Genomic DNA, 15,267 nt, shown 5'->3' on the forward strand with positions numbered 1-15,267 from the left:
ACAGTGTTACTAATGTGCTTTTCATCATGTATACTTTTGATAACATTGAGAGAGGGATGTTGTGGCTTATCATTGGACCCACAGATTTCCTCATTCTGGTGCATATTTATACCAGATATAATTGTTAACCCAGAAAAATTGGTGCATTTCAGTCAAAACAGTTATTAGGTGTTTGCTATTGTTTGAAATTTTCACTTTTCAACTCATTGGGTGTTAGTATCTCATGGGAGGTTATTCAAGAATAAAAGGTGAACACACACACACACACACACACCCCCCCCTCACTACACAGGCAGATTTTGATTTTGAGAATGGTGCTATAAATTTCAGCACTGTGCAAGGCTCTTTTATGCTTTAGATTATGTGTTAAGCCTGATTGTTTACTTAATGTTTACCTCTTGCCTGTGCCCTTTGAGAAACAGTAGTAACAGCATAATTATCACATTCTCCTGCTTTTCAACTTACGGCATGATGAAGTTGTAGTGAGTGCACTTTCTTCTGGGAGAATAAAACTTTTGCCTCTTCTCTTGCAATTTGAAAAAAAAAAAAAACTAAATACTAGCAAAACAAAGCAGAGGGAAAAAATTGAGCGAGTTGCTCTTGCTCTGAAAAATATGCTCCAATAGAGAAAACTTTTTTAAAAAAATTGTTATCAGACGAAAACAACACACTTGAATAAACATTTATGTATATTTTCATAGTGTTCTGGCTTATTCTCCTTCATGTACCTTATAGGTAGTTAAAAAAAAACTATAAATCATAAATAAGGAATAAAATGAACTCCATGAAAGTCTCTGATTACTCCATGACTGAAATCCAGCTTAGCAATCATTTCCTTTTCTTCTCAGAGTATTTCTATAAACAATCCAAAGAAAACCTGTAGGATTCATAAAATGCATTTGATATAAATGAAAGTAGAACTATCACAGCACTAGCAAGAAATTAATTCGTATTTCCCTCTGGAAAAAAAAAAAAAATGTGTGCTGGAAACACAACATATTCTTAAGGAGAAACACCATGGAAGAATTTAAAATAGCTTGAGATAAATGACATAGAGTGTTTCTAGGGCTATGAAATGAACTAGACAATCATGAACTAAGCATGTTGACATTCTTTTCTACCATTGATTCTTGTGTGAACTTGGGGACATCATTTTACTCTGGTGTCTTTAATGATAAAAGTGATTAAATGGGCAAGAGCCACGCAAGCTGCAGGACTGACAAAAATGAGTCTAAAAGACACCAAAATGCGTAGTTTTGTCTGAGAAAGGCATTCTGAAAATAGCCTATCAAGCTATAGAGCCTTCATATCCTAACTGGAACCACCAAAGATCATACAATAGAACCTAACTCTTTCCTTCATTTATATTTACTCAAAAGTTACTTTATTATTCTTATTTATCCTAGTTTAACAGAGAAAATCTAGATTCCTTCTGTTAGAGAATCTTCTAGATATCTTTACTTCTATATAATTTTTCTATGACTAAACCTACATACATCTTATACATTATGGATATTCACTCTCCAAATGTAATACAAAAAAAATCAAGTGATTTGTAAATCACAACTCTGGATTATAACCTTATAAAAACTTTATTGAATATAATCAAATATACATATAATTTTAAGTGTATTAGAAACACATAAGAATGCCTGATAATGCAAGATGATCCTGATGCTTGTAGAAATATTATTTCAAATAAATTGTAGTCATTGCCAAAAATATATTTTAGAAGTAACCTAATACTGGCTCCAGTTTTAAAAAGTAAGGTGAGACGTCATGAGTGAGTTCACAGAAAAGTGGAAACTAATATCTATTTTTCTCAAATGTGTGAGACAAAGCCACCAGAAACTATGTTCGTGGCTAAGATTAGCCATTGTAATAAGGCACGAGGTAATACTATTATATGCTGTCACCGTGTTCCAATATATAATATGTTCTAATTCAGTAGCTTTTAAAAGTTGGGAGTCATTCAATCAATACTTTTTTGTCTATGTATGTGATGCTAAACAACTTGTTTTGCAGACTTAGAACTTTTTTTTTTTTTTTTTTTTTTTGAGACAGAGTCTTGCTCTGTCACACAGGCTGGAGTTCAGTGGTGCAATCTCAGCTCACTCCAACCTTCACCTCCCGGGTTCAAGCGATTCTCCTGCCTCAGCCTCCCGAGTAGCTGGGACTACAGGCGCGTGCCACCAGGCCTGGCTAATTTTTTGTATTTTTAGTAGAGATGGGGTTTCACCATGTTAGACAGGCTAGAGTGCATAGCAGTATTATTCACAACAGCCAAAAAGTAGGAGAAACCCGTTTCTATCCAGCAAAATGTGGTATATACCTACAATGGAATGCTATTCAATCTTTGAAAGAAAATTCTGACATATGCTATAACAGGATAAACCTTAAGGACATTATTCTAAGTGAAATAAGACAGCCACAAAATGTCAAATCCATTTATGTGAGATAGCTAGAGTCATTAAATTTACAGAGACAGAAAGCAGAATGGTGATTGCTAGGGACTAGGGGCAGGAGATAATGGGGAGTTGTTATTTACTGGGTGTAGAGTTTCATTTTTGCAAGATAAAAAGAGTTCTGGAAATTGGTTGCACAGTAATGCGAATGGACTTAATGCTATTGAACTGTATACTTAAAAATGATTAAGATGGTAAATTTATGTTTATTTATATTTTATCACAATTTAAAATAAAAATAGAAAAAAATTAAAATTTCAGTATAAAAATGTATTCAGTTTTTGGTAAATAGACTTTCTCTGAACTATGCTGCATTCTCATAAAGAGGTGGTCTGTCCCCTGCATTCATTCATGTTTACAAACTTTTATTAAAATGAAATGAATGGCACACATACAAGTGCAGCAAGGAGGTAGCTTCTCTCTCCATTTAGAAAGTTCACATGTATCAAATTTAAGGTCAATATTTTTTGCATCATGTCGCAGAAATTCCCCTGCCCTTGTTCTTCCTCCAGTAATCACATTCTTATAATTACAGTGAATTTGAGTGGAAGACACCTTAGAGATCAGCTAGTTTTTCCTCTCTCCACTCTTTTTGAGTGTCTCTTTGCTGCTGCTCTGTGATCGATGCTTGAGATTCAGCTTTGAAAGGAGTCCTGCCTCCATCCAGACTCTTTTTTCCTCTCTGGCTGGCATTTAGGGTGTTGATGAATTTTCCCATCCTCAAAGACAGAAGAAAAGAGAGGTAATAGCATGATAAAAGGAGATTGGATATGAAAGTCAGAATATAGGACTCAGAAAGAAATTGTCAGGTAATTGTTCTTTTGTTTCAGAGTTTCATACAGAATTATTGTAAATAGCAGAAAAGCAATAGAAAAGAGGTATATGTTTATGTTTCTCCTGTCACCACTACAAATGCCCTGCTGATGTTAAAAGGACTAAGAGAAAAAAATTAAAAGAATTATTGAGACAGGTCATACTCTTCAAAGAAAGGTACACAAACACAAAGAAAATAGGATTCATACAAGATATTATGTATCACACAAGGTAAATGGCATTGGATAAGAGTGTAAGCAGCCAGAGTAAGCTTCTGGCCCTTTGTATATTAAGAAAACAAAAGTTCCAATCTAAGTAGCATGTGGACAGCAAAAATATTACTGCATATAAGCACCTGTCATGGGATAGATGAATGTTCCTACAGTTTCCTTTAAAATATCATGCAAATATTAGTCCTGTTTATTGTGAGTCCCCTTTCCCCACCCTGTGTCACCTCTTCCCATAGCTGTACATTTAAAATTCAGCTGGTAACTATTCTTACCCAAGATTTTCCTTACTGACATTTGGCCGCCTGCATGCCTCTAAGTGAAAATGTGAACTTAGCACTGCATGGGTTCGTACAGATTCTCTGCTTGAGTCGCTAGTCCCTGTATCATTGTCTCTCTCTCTTTCTCCCTTCACCCGCACTCTGTCTGTGCACGTCTCTCTCTTGTTATCTCTTTATCCACTCAACCTGAACGCTTCCAAGTCCTAGGTTTTATTACTGACATTTTGTCGCTACCTCAGAATGTATACCTGAGCCTTCATGTTCTCAAAATTATACATCTTGCCATATTAGATATTCTTTGCTCTCCTACAATTGCTCTCCAACTGCTTTCCACTTACCTAAGCGAGTTTGTCTTTGTTTACTGTTCAACTCTCTGAAGCTCATGTCATCATGACTTTAGTCAGTTAGAGGATTGTCATTTACAAGTCAAGAAGCCAGTAGAATCCGTTAGGAATTTTGTTTTTATTATTGTTTTCATTTCCTCTTCACTTCCTCCACATAAGATATGGAAGCTTATACTAGAAAAAGAAGTTTTGCAAACAGGTAACACGCATTCCTAACTAGTAGATCTGTGCCATTCTTCTCATCACCTTTATAGTGCATTTTCTCCTTTTCTTTTACCTGACATGGTCTTCAAATAATTTCACACTGTTGCTTTTCCATACGCCAGCCATGGAAGACTGTCCCAAGGTTTACAACAATCTCTTATACAGCAGGATATTTATATTTTCTGATATAAAGGAAAGTTCCATGGCCCTGTTAGACGCCAATAAGTCATTTTTAAAACACAAATTTGTATGTATAACACACACAGGCTTTGTTCTTCAACTCCAGTTCCACTGTCTATTGCTATTATGGGAAGAATCTCAAGAAGTAGCTGTTTAATACTTAAACAAGAACATCTTGAGAGTAAAATATCAACCTCTCTAATAATTAAGGAGCCAGGATTCTCTCTCCCTAGAACAAGTCAGGAAGATTTAGGGCCAGGCTGAAGCAACAGGGACAGTTGTTACAGATTTCTCTCTAGGATGTTATGACCATAGTTCAGTTGGTGAACTCTCTGGCCTCTATAGCTTCACCTGCTTTATGAAGTGTATAGTTATAAGGTGTCATATCCTAGGGACAATTTAGAATTCCAGTGAAAGAAATAGCTGCATCACCAACTTTGTAGACTGGGCACATTATATCAAGTGTTTTTTAAGCATAATTATGCTTCAATGCATACGTCTGTGTCTTGCAGTGTGCATAGTTACCATAATTTGAATTGTACTATATGTCTATATAGGTCAATTGATACATAGGTATTGGTAAAAATAAAATAAATGTCCTCATTCATATGCCATTCAAGGGTACCATTCTTTCAACATAAATGAGTCTTATGCCTTGGAAAGTATAATACAAATCCTCTTAGAGCCTGATGTTTTCTCTTGCTTGTCCCTTTGGCCCAAGTCCAATCCCATAAAATAGTCATCAAAACATAATAAGCTACAATGCTAGGCCTTAGTCAGAATATTATAAGATTTTATTGGAGAGTTCTAATTTCTATGCAGTCCCACTTCGTACACATACATTATTTTCAAAATTAGTGGTAACTCTGGGAAAGAAAAATGTATTATTGGAGAGATTTAGATGGATGTTAGGAATAGCATAATGATGCTAGCATAGTCAAATTCTTCTAGAAACAGAATGGACAACTTCAATTTAATTTCACTTATTTCAAAATAACCTTATAGTAATCTCTAAATGTTCAGTTCAGTCATATAGCAACTAATCTTGAAATGCTCGATCTCACGAAGTTTTCAATTAAAAGAACTTTCCTTTTTCTTTTTGTTACTGAAAAAATCTCATAATTTCAAGTTTCCCCAGGTTTACTACAAATTCTGCAGTACAGTATGCATACTGAGTGCTGATGCAGAGGGATTAGAGCTCTGAATTGCTAGTAGTTACCAAGTTGTGCTTTGCCTTGCACATAATACACTTTCAATAAATGCTTCTTGTTAAATTATACTATGCACATATACTATTCCAAAAACTGGAATAATGGGAAAATTTTAAAATGCACATATTTAATTCTTAACACACATAACGCATTGGCTCACGCTAGCACTTTGGGAAGCTGAGGCGGTTGAATCATGAGGTCAAGAGATCAAGACCATCCTGGCCAACACGGTGAAACCCTGTCTCTACCAAAATACAAAAATTAGCTGGACATGGTGGCGCGTGCCTGTAGTCCCAGCTAGGAGGCTGAGGCAGGAGAATCACTTGAACCTGGGAGGCGGAGGTTGCAGTGAGCCGAGATCACACCACTGCACTCCAGCCTGGGTGACAGAGCGAGACTCAGTCTCAAAAAAAAAAAATTAAAAATGTATACAAGAACTAATTCAATATTTGAATCACATTTATGGTTTTGTTAATTTTTATAACAGGTTCTGTCTAATGTTGCATAAGGATTAAGAATATAAACTTTGAGTCAGACATAGCAAGATATGAAAACAGCCCTGACACTGTTTATTCACTGAGTATATTAAACATCTTCAATCCTCCAACTTTTATTTTTCTGTCTCTAAAGTGAGAATAACAATATGATATATCAGGTTTAATTTTGTAAATGTCAAACTGGATTATGTATGTAAGACCTCCAGTTAACTATATTTTATGTGGTAAGATCCAAATTAACATATATATATTTATAATATATATTATATAAGAGCCCAAGTAGTATATAACTTTTTAAAATTTCTTTGCTCTTTTTCCCTTGTCTTTGTGTCGTAAAAATTATTAAGAAACTCTAGAATAGATACTTTTGACATTTTTCATGCTAATAAGCACTTGAATTTATCAAGAAAATCTGACAGAGGCTTCCATTCCTCTAAGGCATGCTGTTGGAACCATAGGAAGATGCCATGAAATCTCAACAATATTAAACACATAATCAAAACCAGGAACTCTTTAACTTTTTAGAAAAGTATTAACATCATCTTAGAGTTTGCATGTAAAAGACAATACAGTACAGTAAAAAGAATACAGTTTGGGATTAACATAGGCTAAGTTTTAAATATCAATTTCAGCAAGAAATATATGCTCTGAAAAGTTAGCTAAGCCTGTTTCTTCACTAGTTAAATGTGGAAGACAATTATATTTCATGAACTGATATCCAGATTAAACGTAGGCTTTTAGTAAAGTGTTTGGCACTCAGTAGATATTCAATAAAGATAGTTACTAATATAATAGTATTATACTTAAAAAAAGAGATATTAAAAAGAATATTTCAAGCTACTTGGAGTAATGGTATATATGGTCTCATGATAATATCTAAAAGATAATAAAAGCTAAAAGTATTAAAATAAGTAAAACAATTCCCACATTTATTTAAAAAAAAAAGGACAACTAAGAAAAACAGTAAAAGAAGAAAGTCTTGGTAGAATTTCATTTTCCTAGTATGCCAACAAGAAATAAATTTAGTAGCATATAACTGCAAATAGAGAATTATGGTCATATATGTTAAAATAGTAACGATGTAGATATTAAAGTTAGAATGAACTTAGACTCGCAAAAAAAAAAAAAAAAAAAAAAAAAAAAACCGTTAAGGACCCAGAATGATTTGTGTGAGCCTGTGTGTATATGTGGATTTATGTGTGGTTTCCAAATAGGAAACAACTCCCTGATGGCTAACTGCCTGGAAAAGTTCAATGGCAGAAAACTAACCTCTCCAATTGATTTATATCTTTTCAGTAAAGGCAAGTGACGTTTTAAATTAGGAGATTAGAATATACAATACAAGAATTTTTAAAAGTCCTCACAATGTAGGAAAAGATTGAACAGAGCCTGAGAGACATACGGGACACTATGAAGCTCACCAGCATAAATGTAGCAGGGTTACCAGTTTGCCGATTTTTCTGCCTGATCAAGTCTACTGCTGAGCCCCCAGTGAAATTTTAAAACATAGTTTTTACATATATTTTTTCTTGCCCCTTCATCTCTCTTCTTCTGTTACTCAAATTTTGGTGCACTTTATAATGCCACACATTTTTGCGAGGTTTTGTTTATTTTTTCTTTATTCTTTTTTCTGTTTTTTTTTTTTTTTAACGAAATTTCTTTTTGTTATTGTTGTTGTTTGAGACGAGGTCTCACTCTATTCAACCAGGCTGGAGTACAGTGACACAATCTCGGCTCACTACAATCTCTGCCTCCCGCCAGGCTCAAGAGATCCTCCCACCTCAACCTCATGAGTGACTGGGACTACAGGTGTGGGCCATGATGCCCAGGTAAATTTTGTATTTTTTGTATGTTTTGCCATGTTGTCCAGACTGGTCTCAAACTCCTAAGCTTCATCCATCCACCCACCTCAGCCTCCCAAAGTGCTGGGATTACAGGCAAGAGCCACTGTACCCATCCTCTGTCTGCTCTTAAGACTGTATCATCTCTATTAATCTATATCAAATTTGCCGATTGTCTCTTTTGTCACCACAAACTATCATTGAGCTCTTTAAGTGAATTTTTCATTTTGATTATGTATTTTTCAATTCCAGGATTTTCATTTGGTTATTTTTACAGTCTCTATATTGGTATTTCTATCAGATAAGATATAACCATCATACTTTAGTTTTTGAATGTGTTTTCATTTAAGTCTTTGAACAAATTTTTAATAGCTGCTTTTAAAAAAATTAATGAAGTAGATCTTTTAATTTATTTTTATTAATTGACAAATAAAAATTGTGTATATTTGTAATATACATCATGATATTTTAATATATGTCTACTGTGGAATGGCTAAATTAAGCTAATGAATATATCCATAATCTCACATACTTACTTTTTTATGGTACTGACATTTGAAATCTATTCTTTTAGCAATTTTCAAGTATACAAAACATTGTTATTAACTGTAGTCACTATATTGTTTAGCAGATATCCTGAACATATTTCTTTTGTATAACTGAAATTTTGTATCCTTTAAGCAACATTTCAGTCATTGGTAAGCACCATTCTCCCATCCGCCTCTATGAGATCAATTTTTATACATTCACATTTAAGTGAGATCATGTAGTACTTGTTTTTTGTGTGTCTGACTTATTTCATGTAACATAATGTCCTCCAGGTTCATTTATGTTGTTGCAATTGACAGGATTTCCTTCTTCTTTAAGGCTTAATAGTATTTCATTGTATGTATGTACTACATCACCTTTATCCATTCATCCACTGTTGGACACTTAGGTTGACTCCAAATCTTGGCTCTTTTGAATAATGCTGCAATGAACATGGGTGTACAGATATTTCTCTGGAATACTAATTTCAATTCCTATGGATATATATAATCAGCAGGGGGTTGCTGAATCATTTGATAGTTCTACTTTTAATCCAGTGGAATGCTTCCATACTGTTCTTCATAATGACCTTAATAAATTATATTCCCACCAAGAGTGGACAAGTGTTCTCTTTTTTCCACGCCCTCTCCAATACTTGTTTTCTCATGTCTTTATGATCATAGACATCCCAACAGATGTGAATTGATATCTCATCATGGTTTTAGTATGTACTTCCATGACGATTAGTGATGGTGTGCATTTTTTCATATACCTTTTGGCCATTTGTGTATCTTCTCTTTAGAAATGTGTATTCAGGTCCTTTGCCCATTTTTTAATTGGGTTATTTGTTTTTTGCTATGAGTTGAGAATCTTATATATTTTGGATATTAACTCCTTATTAGATGTGTGTGGATTGCGAATATTTTCTCCCATTCTGTAGGTTGTCTTTTCAGTTCGTTGATTGTGTCTTTTGGTGGATAGAAGCTTTTTAGTTTGACACAATTTTATTTGGTGATTCCCTGCTTCTCTTGACCGTGCTTTTGGAATCATGTCGAAAAATATTGTTGTTCAGACCAATGTCATGGGATTTTCCTCTATGTTTACTTCTAGTAGTTTTACAGGTTCATAGGTTACATTTAAGTCTTTTATCCATTTTGAGTTGATTTTTGTGTGTCGAGTGATATAATAGTCTAATTTCATTCTTCTGCATGTTGACATATAGTGTTCCCAGCACAATTTATTGTCCTTTCTTCATTGTGTGTTCTTGGTGACCTTGTTACAAATCAGATGACCACAAACTTGTGGATTTATTTGTCAGTGCTCTATTTTGTTCCACTGGTCTCTGTGTTTCTTTTTTCAGTCAGTACCATGTTCTTTTGATTACTACATCTCTAGTAGTGTGATTCCTCCACCTTTACTCTCTTTATAAAAGATTGCTTTGGTTACTAAGGGTCTTTTGTAGTGCCATACGAATTTTAGGATTTTTTTTCCATATCTCTGACAATTTTCCTTCAAATTTTGTTAAGGATTACGCTGGATCTGTAGATCATTTTGGATTGTATGGACATTTAACCAACTTTAACTCTTTCAATCCATGAACACATGATATCTTTGTATTTATTTCTTCTTCAGTTTATTAATTTTTTAAGTAATTTCAACTTTTATTTTAGATTCAAGGGGTAGATGTGCGGGTTTGCTATGTGGGTACATTGTGTGATGTTGAGGTTTGGGATATGATAGATCCTGTAACTTATGTAGTGAGCATAGTACCCAATAGTTAGATTTTCAACACTTGTCAGTCTCCCTCCGTTCCCGATCTAGGAGCTCCCAGTGTACATTGTTGCCATCTTTATGTCCATGTTTACCCAATGCTTAGCTCGCACTTATAAGTCAGGCCATGCAGCATTTTGTTTTCTTTTCCTGCATTAATTCACTTGGGATGCATCCATGTTCCACTCCAGCTGCATCCATGTTGCTTCAAAGAACATGATTTCATTCTTTTTTATGGCTGTGTGGTATTTAATAATGTATATGTACCACATTTTCTTTATCCAATCCACCATCTATGGGCACCTAGATTTATTCCATGTCTTTGCTACTGTGAGTAGTGCTGTAATAAACATATGAATGTCTGTGTCTTTTTGGTAGAATAATTTATTATTACTATTGGATATATACCCAGTAGTGGAATTGCTGGGTTGAATGGTAGTTCTGTTGTAACTTCTTTAAGAAATCTCCAAACTGCTTTTCGCAGGGGCCAAACTGATTTATATTCCCACCAACAGTGTATAAACATTCCCTTTTCTCTACAGCCTCACCAACATCTGCTGTTTTTTAATGCTGGGTGATGCTGGTATCAGACTTCATAGAATGATTTAGTAAGAAGTCCCTTCTTTATTTTCTGGAATAGTTTCAGTAGAATTGGTACCAGCTTCTCTTTGTACATCTCTACCAGATTTTGGCTTTGAATTCATTTGGTCTAGTGCTTTTATTAGTTGGTAGGTCTTTTATTACTGATTCAATTTTGAAACTCAGTATTGGTCTATTCAGGGTTTCCATTTCTTCTCATTCAATCTTGGAAGATCGTGTGTTTCCAGGAATTTATTCGTGTTTAGTTTGTGTGCATAGAGGTGTTCATCATAGTTTCTGAGGTTCTTTTTTGTTTCCGTGGAATCAGTTGTAATGACACTTTTGTCATTCCTAATTGTGCTTATTTAGATCTCTTTTTTTTTTCTTTGTTATCTAGCTAGCAGTTTATCAATCTCGTTTATGCTTTCAAGAAACCAAGTTTTGGTTTCATTAATTCTTTGTATGGATTTTGGGGTCTCAAATTCATTCAGTTCTTCTCTGATTTTAGTTATTTCTTTTCTTCCATTAGCTTTGGAATTAGTTTGTTCTTGTTCTAGCTCTTCTAGGCATGTTTTTAGATTGTTATTTTGAGATATTTCTTTTTGAAGTGCGTGTTTAGTGCTACAAACTTTTTTCTTAACTTTGCTTTTGCTGCATCCAGAGATTTTGGTAGGTTGTGTCTCCGTTTTTACTCATTTCAAATAATTTTTTGATTTCTGCTGTAACTTTGTTCTTTACCCAAAAGTCATTCAGGAACAAGTTGAGTTTATTTATTTGTTTATTTTTGAGAGGGAGTCTCACTTTGTCCCCCAGACTGGAGTGCAGTGGTGCGATCTCGGCTCACTGCAAGCTCCGCCTCCCGCGTTCACGCCATTCTCCTGCCTCAGCCTCCTGAGTAGCTGGGACTACAGGCGCCCGCCACCACGCCTGGCTAATGTTTTTTGTATTTTTAGTAGACACGGGGTTTCACTGTGTTAGCCAGGATGGTCTCGATCTCCTGACCTCGTGATCCACCCGTCTCGGCCTCCCAAAGTGTTGTTTTTTTCTGTTTGTTTGTTTTTTGAGAGATCTCTTTGGTATTAATTTCTATTTTTATTCCACTGTGGTCTAAGAGTATAATTGGTATAATTTGATTTTTTTGAATTTGTTGAGGTTTGCTTTATGGCTGAGCATGCAGTCAATCTTACAGTCTATTCTGTGTGCAGAAGGGAAGAATGCATATTCTGTGCTTGATGAATGGAGAGCTCTGTAGATGTTTATTAGGTCTGATTGCTCAAGTGTCTAATTCAATCCCAAATATCTTTGTTGATTTTCTACCTTAATGATCTCTTTAATGCTCCCAACAACGTGTTGAAGTCTCCTACTTTTATTGTGTGGCTATCTAACTATTTCCCTTGGTCTAGAAGTACTTGTTTTATAAATCTAGGTGCTCCAATGTAGGGTACATATGTATTTAATATAATTAAGTCTTGTTGAATTGAACCCTTAATTATTTAGTACTATTCTTTGTCCTTTTTTACTGTTGCTGGTTTAAGGTCTTTTATCTGATGTCAAAATAGTGATTTCACTCTTTTTTCCAGTTGCATGATAGATCTTCCTTCAACTCTTTCCTTTGAACCAATGGGTGTCATTACATGTGAGATGAATCTCTTGAAGAGAGCAGACAAAGGGGTCTTCTTTGTCATAACTAACTTGCCACTCTGTGTCTTTTATGTGGGGCATGTAGACCATTTATATTCAAGATTAATACTAATACGTGAGGTTTTGATCCTGCCATGAAGTTGTTAGCTGGTTGCTTTGTAGCTTCTATTCTGCAGTCACTTTATAAGGTTTGGGGGCTATATACTTAAGTGTGCTTTTGCGGTAGTAGGTATCGTTCTTGTTTCCATGCTTAGGACTCCCTTAAGGATCTCTTATAAGCCTCCCCTAGTGGTAACAAATTCCCTTAACACTTTCTTGTCTGGAAACAATTACTTTTTTCTCCTTTACTTTTGCAGCTTAACTTGGCAGTGTGTGAAATTGTTTATTGGAATTCCTTTTCTTAGAGAATGCTGGAAATAGGCCCCCAATCTGTCCTGGCCTGTAAGGTTTCTGCCAAGAAGGCTGATGTTAGCCTGATGGGGTTCGCTTTGTATGTGATCGAGCTACCTTTAAGATTTTTTCTTTAGCATCTATATTAGACAGTCTGGTAACTATAGGCCTTGGTGATATTCATTTTATATAGTGTCTCACAGGTGTTCTCTGGAATTTTTGTATCTAAATGTTTACCTCCCTAGCAAAATTAGGGAATTTTTTTGAATTATTCCCTCAAATATGTTTTCTAGGTTGTTTACTTTTCTCTTTCTCTCTTAGCAGTGCCAGTAATTCATAGGTTTGGTCACTTTCCATAATCCCATATTTCTTGAAGATTGTGTTCACTTTTTTAACTTTTTTTTTGTTTGTTTTTATCTCACTGGGTTAGTTCAGAAGACCTTTCTTCAAGCTCTGAAATTCATTCTTCTGCCTGGTCTAGTCTATTGATAAAGTTTTTTGTTTGTTTGTTTGTTTGTTTTTTGAGAAAGGGTCTCATTCTGTTGCCCAGACTGGCATGCAGTGGCATGATCACAGCTCATTGCAGCCTTGACCTGACCTCCCTGACCTCCCAGGATCAGGTGATTCTGCCACCTTAGTCTCTCGTGTAGCTGGGACCGCAGGCATATGCCACCACTCCCAGCTAATTTTTTTTTTTTTTTTTTTTTTGAGACAAGGTTTTGTCATGTTGCCAAGGCTAGTCTCAGACTCCTGAGTTCAAGCAGTACATCCACCTTCGACCTCCCATAGTGTTGAGATTATAAGCCACCATGCCTGGCCAATTGTATTTTGAAATTCCTTAAATGAGATTTTCAATTTCAGAAGCTCTGATTGATTCTTTTTTTAAGATGTTTATCTCTTCCTTCATCTTCTGGATTGCTTTAGAAGTTTCTTTGTGTTGATTTTCAACTTTGCACTGGATTTCATTGAGCTTCTTTGCAATCCATGCTTTGAGTTCCTTATCTCATTTCCAAGTTCCCATTTTGGTTAGGGACCATTGCTGGAGAGCTAGTGTGATCCTTTGCTGGTGTCACTGCATTAAGATTTTTCTTGGTGCCAGAATTCATGTGCTGGTTCCTTTTCATCAGGAGATGCTGGCACTTCTAATTTTTGTAATTATTTTCTGGCAAGTATGTTTTTTTCCTTCTTTTCCAATAAAGTTTTTTTTCTTTCCCTTTCCCTTTCCCCTCCTCTCTAGAGAGTGGGACTGTAGAGAATGTTTGGCAGTGTCTTTTGGCTTTGCTTATATAGCCCTATACACTTGTCAGCTTTATATTGGTCTGTGCAGTTTAACCTACAAGCCAGTAGATGGAGCTTAGAGGTAAGAGCCAGCTGTGGCCAACAGAACTGGGTCTAAACTTGATCCTTATTTACTGGGATAAGCTCTCTGTTGCCCCAGGCAATAAGCTGATCTGTGAAATATACAGCGGTCTGAACTCCCTGCTCAGCCTTAGGGGTTGGGGGACAAGGTAGGTGCTGCCAGATCAGGCAGATCCACCTCAGGTCCCCATATGGCTAGCACAAGCACCAGTGCCAAGAGACAATCCAGTGGGTGGCCAGCAAGCACCCAGAGGTGTGCCTAGGTGTGAAGCTGAGAAACTGCTTCAGCCACAAGTTTTCTGCAAGGGGAAGGGAAGCAGCCTAAACTCCTAATGCAGCAGAGTGAGTGTTCCAGATGCCTGAAAATCTGCCTGGGCATGGTGTATAGTGAACCCCATTGCACCACAATCTCTGCACAGCAAGGGTTGGGTGGCTCAGGCTGCTGTTCCCAGTGAACAGGTGTTCTGGCTGCCTGGAGATCTGCCTGGGTGTGGAGTGTAGATGGCCCAACTTCACCAAGATCTCTACACAAGATGGGTAAAGTAGGTGAAGCTGCTGATCTGGGCAAGCAGACTTGCCCGGACTTCCCAGAGATCTGCCTGGGCACGGAACATAGTGGATCCCCCTGCACCAAGATCTCTGCACAGAAGGGGTAGAGAAACTCAGGCTGCTTGCCCAAGCAAGTAGATGGTCCAAAAGCCTGGAGTTCTGCCTGGGGAAGGAGCAGAGAGGGCCCCGCTGTATGACAATCTTAGGGGAGCAGGCTGGGGTACTCATCAATGATACCCACAGACCAGTTCCAGGTTGTCGAACTAGCCCTGGCTGCTAGCCTCTTTGCCTAGGAGAAACCATAGCTCTAGGAGCTTTCCTCCTGTCCTAGGCCTGCAACTGGGGATAGCACAGTTCCAGTGCCTATTGCTGAGGTACTTTCCCCCAA

The sequence above is a fragment of the Pongo abelii genome, chromosome 15 (assembly GCF_028885655.2).
Source record: "Pongo abelii isolate AG06213 chromosome 15, NHGRI_mPonAbe1-v2.0_pri, whole genome shotgun sequence".
Lineage (NCBI taxonomy): Eukaryota > Metazoa > Chordata > Mammalia > Primates > Hominidae > Pongo > Pongo abelii.